This window comes from Phymastichus coffea, unplaced genomic scaffold, assembly GCF_024137745.1.
Source record: "Phymastichus coffea isolate CEN01 unplaced genomic scaffold, Cenicafe_Pcof_1.1 PCOF00008, whole genome shotgun sequence".
Lineage (NCBI taxonomy): Eukaryota > Metazoa > Arthropoda > Insecta > Hymenoptera > Eulophidae > Phymastichus > Phymastichus coffea.
In genome coordinates, this window is record NW_026706819.1 from 863,956 (window position 1) to 876,694 (window position 12,739).

The following is a 12,739-nucleotide window of genomic DNA, read 5'->3' on the forward strand; positions in this document are numbered from 1 at the left end:
ACCGACAATTCTCTGACCACTTGGAAGCTAATGACCTTCTGGATCCCAGACAGGCTGGTTTCCGTAAGGGACACTCTACTGAGACTGCTTTAGTGGGCGTCCTTGACGACATGAGGTTTGCCATTGATAGGAGGCAAATTACCATCCTTGTCCTTTTTGATTTCTCAAAGGCCTTCGACGGAATTCCACATGACTTGCTTATTAATAAGATCAGAGCTTGTCACGTTGGTGACTCCGTCTTACGATGGTTCTTTAGCTATCTTGTCGACAGGGTGCAAGCTGTCATTGACCATGGGGACACTGTTTCGCGGTGGGAGCGTGCCCGGACGGGGCACGCTCCCTTCCCAGATTGTTGAGGGGCTTGAGAAGGTCCAATTAGATGCACAGGCGGTGGCGGACTGGGCGCGAGCGAACGGTCTCCAACTCAACGTCGCCAAAACAAAGGTCATGATCGTTGGTAGCGAACTTCAAGTCCTCGCTATTGACCTAAACTCGTTGTCCAGGCTCAAGATTGATGATGTTGAGATTCCATTCTCATCATCGGTCAAAAGCCTTGGATTTACTATCACCTCGACCCTTCAATGGAAACCCCACATCTCCGACATTGTTAAGAGAGTTCACCTTGGTCTAAATTCCCTTAAATTTTACAGAAAATCACTCACCATTGAAACAAGGAAATACCTGGTTCAAACTTTGATCTTTCCCCACTTTTCTTAAGCCTCCATAGCCTTCATGCACCTTGATAAGTCCAGAACCCTAGCCCTTCAAACAGCTTTCAATGCCTGCGTCCGATTTATCACAGGCTTTATTCCTTTCATCCCCACACCAAACATTGACTCCCATGTGTCCTTCCATAGATTGCGTCTGGGCTGGCTATCTCTTGAGAGTCAGCGCAACATCTCTCTCATCCTTCGTACATACAAAACCGTATGCTGTCAACACCCGTGCTACCTTACGACTTATGTCAAAACCCCAAATCCTCCTAATCTTAAGCACTCCTCCCGCAATCCCCCGATGGCCTTCTCCTATCCCGCTCCAAGAACTGAGGCTTGGAGGTTCTCGGCGGCGGCCTATGGCATGTATCTTCTCAACCAGCTAGCCACAACTGAGTTTGATATTACTCGCTATGTAGAGCTCAGGCGCTGGCTCTATGACTATTTTATGGTGATTTGTATGGCCAAAATTATCATAAAATTCGTATTTGGTTTCTTTGCACAAATGTTTGGATCGTGGCCTATTCCGTGGTATTTCCAGCATGCTTCATAATCTTTGATGTATGAATGTGGTCCGATAAGTACTAAGTCTACAAAAGAAAAACCAAAATTTTAGAAAAGTGGCGTTTTATTTTTCAACATAGTCTCCTTTTAGTTTGATACACCTGGCCCAGCGATACTCCAACTTCTTTAACCCATCTGAAAAATACGTTTCATCGAGGTCCGCAAAGTAGGCCTCCGTGGCGGCGATTACCTCCTCATTCGACTCAAATTTCTGCTCGGCGAACGACTTTTTCAAGTTTGGAAACAAAACGAAGTCACACGGGGCCAAATCTGGAGAATACGGTGAATGGGGCAGCAGTTCGTAGCCTAATTCGACCAATTTGGCTATGGCGACGGCGGAGGTTTGAGCCAGTGCATTGTCATGGTGAAAGAGCACTTTTTTCTTCGCCAAATGGAGCCGTTTTTTTTGTAATTCGACGTCGAATCGGCCTATAATTCGGCATTATACGGCCCTGTGATCGTTTTGCCCGTCTCCAGGTAGTCGATGTAGATCACACCTTGTAAATCCCAGAAAACAGTGGCCATAACCTTTCCAGCCGATGAGGCAGTCTTCGCCTTCTTCGGAGTACTTTCGCCGGATAAAGTCCACTGTTTCGACTGTTTCTTAATTTCTGGTGTATATCAGTGGATCCATATTTTGTCGACGGTCACGAAATGATGCAGAAACTCCTACGGATTGCGCTTGAACAGCGTCAGACACTGCTCTGAAGTTGTCCTACGGTTGCGCTTGTTGTCCGGAGTAAACAAACGCAGCACCCATCGCGCCGACAGCTATCTCGTGCCCAAAATTTCTTGCAAAATATGACCTACGCGGTCTTTTGAAATACTTACGATCTCAGCTATCTCGCGCACCTTCGATCGTCTATCTGCCAATACAAGATTGTGAATTTTTGTCACGTTATCCTCCGTGGTAGCCGTTTTCGGAGCACCTGGGCATGGCTCATCAAAAACCAACGTGCGACCAAGATGAAACTCATTAAACCAATTTTTGACGGTCGCCATCGAAGGTTGAAGAGGCCATCACCTTTCCGGCCATATTCTTTCCAAATAGATTATTGGATTATTGGGTTATTTTGAAAGAACATACAATAAAATTATTGCTGTTTTTGACATATATATTAATAATTTTGAAAAAATAAGAGGGGTGCAATTATACGAGCAAGTGTTCAATGTTTTTGTCTTGTTTCTTTGCAAAAATATTAAGTATTACTAAAGATATCGCAGTTGCAAGAAACGAAAAAATTATCATAGTTTTTAATTTTTTTTGGGACAACTGAAAGGGTTCAATTAAAATAATGAGCATTTTTGGAGGGTTCAATTAGAGATATTTCGAATGTTATTTTTTATTTTCGCTGTCTATTACATTTTGCAGGCTGGGGTAAGGGAGGTCCGTACACAGCATCCAAGCGCTTTTTGATTTCTCTACGCGATTTCATTTCCAAAAATAAGAATCTAATCACCGATCGATACTGCTCTTTTTCCATTTTTCTAACACGCCCGCTTCTGCACGCGGTCATAACAAAACTATGAGCTCGATTCGGATGAAATTTTGAAATTAATATTTATTTGTATTACTTTATCGCTTATTACTGCGCTCTAATTTAATGTATCTGCATTGTATTCTGCTCATAGCCTACGGGGTTATACCCCACGGCTTAATAAAGCTTATTCTATTCTATTCTCTCTCTCTCTCACTCTCTCTCTACCTCGCGCTCGTTTGCTCTCCGCTTTGTTCCTCTCGTAGCTGGTGCCACTTTACCCGCGCTATTCAATTCGTGAAACGAGGAATACTTCTTACACTACATGCACATAAACACATACAAACATCCATGAGCATCAAATGCACGCACTCAAACATACACGTACCGCACACACACATACACACACACGCACGCACCAATGCCGATAGACGTACACATTCACACAATAATGCCCACAGACATACATATTCACACATTCATATACAGACTCTCATAGACATTCAGCAACATACAAACGATACACTCACACTACACACACGGACAAACAAATATACGCATATCGTATACGTACACAAACATACCTACCACCCACACAGAATCACACATTAATGTCTATAGACACATGCTACAGTTCCAGACAGTCACACACACACAGATGCAAATACGCGGTTTAGGAATTTCCTAACGCCGTGATGAAGAAATAAAGAACTGCTGATAGTGCAAGGTCCCTGCATATGACGGAAGTGTAGAATTTCTACTCCAAAGCAGACTAAAGTAAGTTTTAGTGTTGATCCTTCCAGCAAGAAGCTAACAAAATGATGAAGTAAGTTAAAGACGAGTTTGATCCTGAACCCCTAATCATCTAGGTGGAGGAGGATGTAGGGCAAGGCCAAACAATCGCAGATAATTTACGAGACTATTTAAGAATTCCTGTCGAAGTAATATCTAACGATGGTCCCGTCGGGGTGTTGGTGTTGTATAATCACTTACGTAAAGCTTGCTTTGCTTATGCCACTAAAAAAATTTACACACACGCGGACCGTCCATTTTCTATTTTAGCTGCTTGTAATATAATATACTACTTTTTGGGAAATATAAATTATAATATTCATGGATATCATTAGCTTAAGGAAGTTATATTTATACGGATGTGTTCAAAAATAAGGTGACTTTTCAATTTTCGCGGTCTACGTACATTCAAGTTTTGAATTTTTGTTGTTGTTGTGTTGATATACTTGCCACGATCATATATTCATAATTTTGACTATATAGCACGTGTTGTTTTTCTGGTAGAAGCGTCAAAGGTTAAAAATGTTTGGTATGCTCGGCGATTTTCTTCTATCGAAAAGAATGGAGCAAATAGTTTTTATTAAATTTTGTGTAAAAAATGAAATCCAGTGCTCTAGAGCTCTTGAAATGTTGATAATTCCATACGGTGAGTCTACTCTGAGTAAGAAAAATGTGAATAAGTGTTATAAGCTGTTCCAAGAAGGTCGAGAGAATGTCGAAGACGAACCTCGTCCTGGACGTCCCAGCACATCAATAGATGAAAACGTTGAAAAATTTGTGTCAGAATTGTAATGAAATTGTGTTGAAAAATCGTCGAAACACTATCAGAGAAGTTGCAGAAGATGTTGTTATATCGATAAGCTCACGTCATAATATTCTTTCGGATGTTTTGAGCATGAGACGTGTGTCTGCGAAATTCGTTCCAAAATTCTTAATTTTGATCAAAAGAATCGCTCAGAAGATGTTGAATGAAGTCAATGAAGATCCTGATTTTCTCAAAAGGGTTATAACTGGTGCTGAATCGTGGGTATATGGTTATGATGTCGAAACTAAAGTCCAATCGTCTCAATGGAAGACCGCAGAAGAGCCAACACCCTAAAAAGCACGCCAAGTTTAATTAAATATCAAGGTTTTGCTCACTGTCTTCTTTGATTACCGTGGCGTAGTTCCTCAGGAATTCTTACTACAAGATCGTACGGCCAATAAGGAGTATTACCTTAAAGTTATGCGTCGTTTATGAGAGGTAGTACGCAACAAACGTCCAGAACATTGGAAAAACAATTCGTGGATTTTGAATCACGATAATGCCTGCTCAGTCATTGTTACTTATGAGAGATTTTGTGGCCAAAACCAATACCACAGTCATGCCTTAGTCTCCATATTCACCGGATTTGGCTTCTAGTGACTTTTTTCTTTTCTTAAAATAAGAAACCCATGAAAGGACACCAATTTTCAACGATTGAGAAGATGAAAACTACATCGCTGAAAGAGCTCAATGCTATATCTCAAAATGATTATCAAAAGTGCTTCGATGATTGGAAAAAGTACTGGCATATCTAACGGGAATTACTTTGAAGAGTAACATAAATATTGACCAGTAAATAATTTTGTTGATTTGAACATCCCTCGTATTTTACAGATGGAACTAGATAATATTGAAAATACATGTAAGAATGACCGTTATAAAATTGAAAAAGCTGGAACAAAGACGACTTTTTTTCTATCTATAAAGATGTATTACATAAGATGTCAAATAAAATTTCTTAAATAATCTGAATAACATGGATTTATTCGATCTTTCAGGATTTATAAACAAGAAGATATCAAAGGAAAAAAAGATTGATAGAAGAATATAAAAAAACACTCATGAAAATATGCAATAATCTACGTCGAAAAAAATAATTATGTATTAAGTTTTTCTCAAGCTACTTACAATTGCACGCGTGCTCACATACACATACAAATAGATAAACACACTCATATGCATAAACAGTAATCATACATGCACATGCATACATACTCCTAACACATTTAATTATACATAACACACCCACATATAATACATGCAAGCTCTGAAGCACAAACGTCAGTCCTAAATGAACAAACACACTTGCTCTCAACATCCCGCGTCTCCACTTGGCTACACTCATCACGCACATAAACCTCATGTAGCAAATAATTTTTTCTGCATTTCACTGCACTTTGTACAGCGTTTTTTCAAATTTTAATTATCACGAGTATTAAAAGTTACATTTCAATAAATGATCCTTTATTTTTATAAAGTTTCCGTAGTCAACAATATCCAAATAAGTGTCAGTAGAAGCTAGGCTTTGTAGGCATTTTTTCAGCAATAGAAAAATTTTAGATAGTTTTTGATGCCAGATTTGGATTTATAGTTGTACATTGTATAAAATACTGTGCTTTGAAATTAATTTTGAAACGGTTAAGCGAGTGTGTGCGTTGAGAGCACACACTCATGCTTGTATCTCTTTTTGTTGAGGTGCGGCGCTAGAACGAGCGGCGAAGGAGGGTAGAAAGAGAAGAAAGAGACAGAGTGAGAGAAGAAAGAGAAAGAGACTGTAAGTTGCGTGCGTAACTTTGTGCCGATTTTTCAGTAGTATCTGCAGAGTTTTAGCAGTGGCCGTAACACACGCCGTTTATGTTAAAATCGATTTTGAGTTTTCCTCGCGCCCTCGCTGACGAGTATATAAGTGGAAACGTGCCCGGTATACGGAATGAGTGTATTATTGGCTGGGTTGCGTCTAGCTACAGAGTCAAAGTTATCTTAGTTTCTTGGCACGCATGTGATTCTGGCGAGGCGATGCGAGTGCACGCGTGAGCGGCCATTGCCGTACATAGAGTGGTGACCGGTAGCAACAGCCAACAACGATGGAGATCGAATTAGAGCAGGGGATTGACGGACGAGGTCGGTGCCGCATTTCTCTCTCTCTCTCTCTCTCTCTATCTCTCTCTTTGTTTCACATGTTACGGACTTTTGTATCTCGCGGGTAACGTGGCAATCTGCCAGCTATTCCCTCAGCCGCGATCATCGATTGAATTTTATACGGACGTCGTCGTTTCTATTGTGTTTGTTGTAAGGGTAGGATAAAATAAAGCGAGTCAGGTAGCAGCCCTACCATCAATTTATTTTCGCGAGTGCAAAACTTGTTGACAATTGTAGAGGCGATGAAGACGGGCGCACCATTTTACATTGTTACGTTGTTCTTTCTTATTTCCTTATAATAAAGTTATTTTTATTATTGTTAACTCGCTGTCGCAGTTGCTTGCCGCCTCACTCACTCCTCATTTAGAAGTTATCTACGCCCGATTCATGCGTTTCACTCGGCGCGTGATTTAGTTTTTTCTTGATTTGAACCTACTAGAATCAGTTTAGTAACAACTTCATCGATCAATACAAAATATCATCGTACTTCTACTTCACGCTTATAAAGCATTTTACAAGAAGAATGGAAAAAAAATTAACCTAAAACTTTAGAATAATTAATTAATTAATAGGATACCGAAACTTTGCAAAACTGTTAAAAAATCTAAAGGACATCATTTCGAAGAAAAAAAATATAAAACTAAAATTTATTTATAAATTATTTATATTTACAAAACATATTATGTACACGTATTAAATATGTATGTGTATTATTTAATTTTGTTGGAGTGGGTTTCGACTCATGAAAGGAAGTGAACGTATCTTGGCTGTGAGTGCGAGTTTTGGTGAGAAAGTTAAAAAAGAAAAGTTTTTGAGGAGAGAGATAGAGGTGAAAAGAGCGTGGAGGTGGAAGAGAAGTTGAGTAGAGAGAGAGAGAGGCTTGGAAAAGAGCAGGAAAAGGCAGAGAGAGAGAGGAATAAAGGAAAAAGAAAAGTTGAGGTTAAGGGAGGAGGGGAAGAAGTAAAGGCGGAGACAGAAAAGGTAAGAGAGGGAATAAAGGTGGGATCACGAGCAGAATTAGAGAGTCGAATTAAGGCATACGGGATCGTGATGGAAAGATTTGTGATAACAGAAAAATTAAGAAATAAAGGTGGAAGGATCGATAAGAAAGGCCCAGAGGAGGAAAAAAAGAAAAGAGTAAAGGTGGGTGAGGGGGAGAGAGAGCGGAGAGGGGCTGAGGGAGAATATTAGAGAAATGAGAGAGGCAAAAAAATGCAAGAGTGAAAGTGAGGGGAGTGAGCGAGGTGGAAGGGCAGGGAAGAGAAGGATTGGACAACACGATAAGAGAAGTGAGAAAAAGTAGTGGTGTAGGAGAGATAATGGAAAGGATACGGGCAGATATAAAGGATTTAAGAGAGGCATGGGAGGATGAAAGAAAAGAATGAACAGAAATGTTTAAAGAAATAATGGAAAAAATGGAAAGAATGGAGACAGAGGGGAAAAGAAGAGAAGAAAGATGGAAGAAAAAAATAATAAAAGTTAGGAGAGTACAAGAGGGAGAGAGAGAGAGAGAGAGAAGAAAGAAAGAAAGAGACGAAAGAAGAAAGGGAAAAAGCAGAACGCAGAGAAATGAAACTGAAGGAAAAATGGGGAGAGAAGATAAACTAGTTGGAAGAAGAGTGCGTGAAACTAAAAGAAAGTATAGAAGGAGGAAACGAGAAGCATAGAGGAACAGAAATAGGCAATAAGGAAGAAATAGAGTGTAACGGTCCTATTTATGAGCTATTTATTAAATCACTGAATTACTGCAACTAGTCTAACGTATCTATCTGTTTGTTCAAATCAATACATTAAGCGGCGCTACCTTACTGTTTACGCGATTGTATACAAATAAGAGTCGAATCAAAATAAACAGCGTGACGTCACCAAGTAATAGATATAGATATAATGATTTTGGATATTAAGAAAAATATGTTAATTAGAGATAATTTTAATATAACAAAGTATTGATTATATAGATTTTAGCATGTAGATTCATAATATAATAACAAAAATTACATTCAATTATGAAATAATAATGAATATCAATATGCAAAGTTGATTTATTTATTACGTTAACAATATGAAATATTAGAAAAATGTAAATAATTTATATGCAAAGTGAATAAGTCTAGAACACGAGTAAGAATTGGTTTCATTAATAACAGCTGAATAATAACTGTTATTAGTAAATAAACAATCAATAATTTATTTAAACAATAAGCTGTATATAAAATGAAAGTATTAAGTTTATACTTGATAATGATAACTTTATGATTTAGAAATCTTAGATAATTAATCTAATAATTGCATTATAAGATTAGAAAAAAATGTTACAAATATGAAAAATTAGTCACAATTCAAATTTTATTAACTAATTTAAATATTTATTTTTAGAGAATACTTCCAAAATTAATCAACTATAAAGTTATATGAAAATTTAATAATTTTCTATTGTAAATATTGTAATATCACGTTAATTAACTTTATTAGTTAATAACTTTTGACGACACGATTTGCGATAATTGTATATTGAATAAAATCAACAAATAACAAATTCTGTAAAATTTACATGTATTAAAAGCTTAATATTAATGGTCATTTACTTGTAAATTAAGAAAACTCATTTCTCAAAATTCGCGAATGTCTCTTGAATTTTCGATGACATCTCTCCTGCAAAAATAAGCGGGAAAATCGGTGTATAAATAGGCCCACGTTTGCACAGGCTAGGATTCACTTCTAGCCTTGCAAGGTGAGCGCATGAGTCTGAATAAACTTGGATTATACCTATATTTTTGAAGAGCCACGTCCAGGTACTCCGAAAACGGCCACCACGGAGGATAACGTGACAAAAATTCACGATCTCGTATTGGCAGATCGACGATTGAAGGTGCGCGAGATAGCTAAAATCGTAGGCATCTCAAAATACCGCGTGGGTCATGTCCTGCATGAAATTTTGGGCATGAGAAAGCTGTCGGCGCGATGGGTGCCGCGTTTGCTCACTCCGGACAACAAGCGCAACCGTGAGAGAACTTCAGAACAATGTCTGACGCTGTTTAAGCGCAATCCGAAGGAATTCTGCGTCGTTTCGTGACAGTCGACGAAACATGCATCCACTGGTATACACCAGAGACCAAGGAACAGTCGAAACAGTGGACTTTACTCGGCGAAAGTGCTCCGAAGAAGGCGAGGACTGCCCCATCGGCCGGAAAGGTGATGGCCACCGTTTTCTGGGATTCACAAGGTGTGATCTACATCGACTACCTGGAGAGGAGCAAAGCAAAACGGTCACAGGGCTGTACTATGCCGAATTATTGGGCCGATTCGACGTCGAATTGCAGTAAAAGCGGCCCCATTTGGCGAAGAAAAAAGTGCTCTTCGACCACGACAACGCACCGGCTCACACCTCCGCCGTCGCCATGGCCAAATTGTCGAATTAGGCTACGAACTGCTGCACCATCCTCCGTATTCTCCAGATTTAGCCCCGTGCGACTTCTTTTTGTGTCCAATCTTGAAAAAGTCACTCGCCGGGCAGAAATTTGAGTCGAATGAGGAGGTAATTGCTGCCACGGAAGCCTATTTTTCAGACCTCGAGGTAACGCATTTTTCAGACAGGTTAAAGAAGTTGGAGCATCGCTGGGCCAAGTGTATCGAACTAAAAGGAGACTATGTTGAAAAATAAAACGCCACTTTTCCAAAATTTTCGTTTTTCTTTTGTAGGCTAAGTACTAATTGGACCACCCTCATATATAGTATGCAACATGAGAAAAAGGAAAACTATGAATACCTAAGTGAAGAGATAGAGGAAAACAGAGGAAAATTAATAATTATAGGAGGAGACTTCAATGCAAAAACCTTATGCTCCAATGCAAATACCTTAAAAATGCCACTTACTTTTGCCGATTTTCTTAGTTGATACATGAAATAAAATATTTCTACTTTTAACTATGATAAATTAAATTCAAATTTCAATGAGTTTTCTGGATTGGACGGAAAGAACAAAACTATGCTATGTTAAATTTTTTTTGCGAGACTGTGAACTGTTATTTGAAGAAATACAGGGGCGGCTTACACGAACTCTGGATTGCCAAAATGTTCCCTTCCTATACACACAATGTACTATTTTATTCAAATATAGCGTTCTTATTATTTTATTTTTCATTTTTAATTTAAATAATAAAAAACATTATTATGTTAATGTTACGTCTCAAGACGTATCTCTATTCATTTACATTCTTTAAAAGTGCAATCCCGAATTTCGTAAAATCAAAACTATGTACACGTCCGCCAGAAAACAATACGGCAGCAAAACACAAAGACCGTACTCAGCATTACACAACACACATTGAACTCGAAAGGAAAATTACCCAACTACACAGAAACATCAGCGATTAATTGAGCACAAATTTATGTATATAAGATGAACCACCTTAAAGGTGAGCAGCAATTATCATTACTCCGTACACGTCAGTTCAACAATTGACGAATAAACCTTACATATCGACGTTACAGTCGCGTGCAAGCCTGTTCGACAATCTGGCTAACCATTCGATTATTACTTGTCAAACCATATTATTTGATCTAAATAAATACGCGATCCATTAAAAGTAAAAACGTGCAACCTCATTATTCAACCTATCCAAATACTGAGACTTACAATACTGAAAGTACTCCAGAGACCGTAAATACAACAAAATAATAAAACATATTCATTTCTATCCATATCTCTTATATTATTCATTACTTGTGAGCCCTAACCAGCTACTAGTATTATATTGGTACGTTTCGCACATTCGCTATTCGTAGTTTCTACACGAGACGTAACAATTGGTTCCGGTACAAAATTAGACAAATCATTTTATTTTATCAATTCAAACTTTTTAATACAATCTTCAAAGCATCAATTAATAACAAATTAATAATTTCTAATTTTGAAAGAAATTTTTTTTTTTCTTTTCTCTTTACAATAAATTGCATTTCAACCAATTTCTTTCAAACTGAAAACGCATAATATCAAATTCATAAATTGTGTCACTTCATAAGCGCGAACCGTGCTTTCGCATAGTAACTTGACCATCGCGCGCCGCGACTAAATAACCTGGTAGAATCTAAAACTCAGCAAAAATTTTTGATCTTGAGTCGATATAAGGAAAGAGTAGAGAAAAAGTAGGTCAAAACACCAATTCCCTACTTACTCATATACGAATCTGTTACTTGTATACATATATATATATACATGCTTATATAATTATACTTATATGAATGCTACAATAATATTAATCGAACAACATACAAATCTTTTTATGCGACTCCCTCCCAACAAACGAACAAATTTTAACTATCGATTTTTAGTCCACATTATTTCCTTTTGAACTTTCTTATATCTTATAATTATTCAATACAATCTAAATTCAATACATTTACTTTTCCTTTTCCTCTCTCGAATAAAATGCCCAAATGAGTAAAAAATTTATCCCAACTAGCAGAGTAATTTCAAACGACTCGAAGCTTACGCGATCCCAAACGCGCAGCAATCCCCAATTAAAAAGCCTCCTACATAAAGAGTTAGAAAAAAGCGCATTCAGAAGGAGCAGCAAGATACAATACTCACCTACAAAGAAAACCAAGAAAACACAAGCAGAAATTTTAAGAACCGAAGATTCACCAGCAACTCAAACAGAAGAACAAGATTCAGTTTTACAAGAAAACAACTTTTCAACAGCAAATACTACAATAGACCTTAATAAAAATCAACGATACTCAGACTTTGGAGGAATTTGCAACGAACAAAGCCTGATCTTAGGAACTTCAAAAGATATATTTTTAAATCTCGAACTACAAAGTCAAGAGGAAGGAAAAACATTTCCCGAAAAAGATAAACAAGAAATCATAATTCAAAAAAATTTTGAAAATAATCTATAGAAGGAAAACCCACGGAAAAGCGATTTTCTAGCATTAGTAAACATCGACACACTCATCGAAGACCCGTCTACCACAAAGCAAAAAACAAAAATCATTAGAGAAAATTCTACGCCATCAATTAATAAAATACCTACAAATATGGATAACCAAGAAAAACCAATGAAATTACAATTGAAAGACGTAGCAGCCTTCGTCGCAGAGTTCGATGGCAAAAACATATCACCTATGGAATACATCTCCATGTTAAAAGAAGTAAATGATATTATAGACGACATCGATGAGAGAAATCTTACAAAACTATTAAAAATAAAAATTAAAGGTGAAGTAAAAGAAGCCAAAAGAGGAAG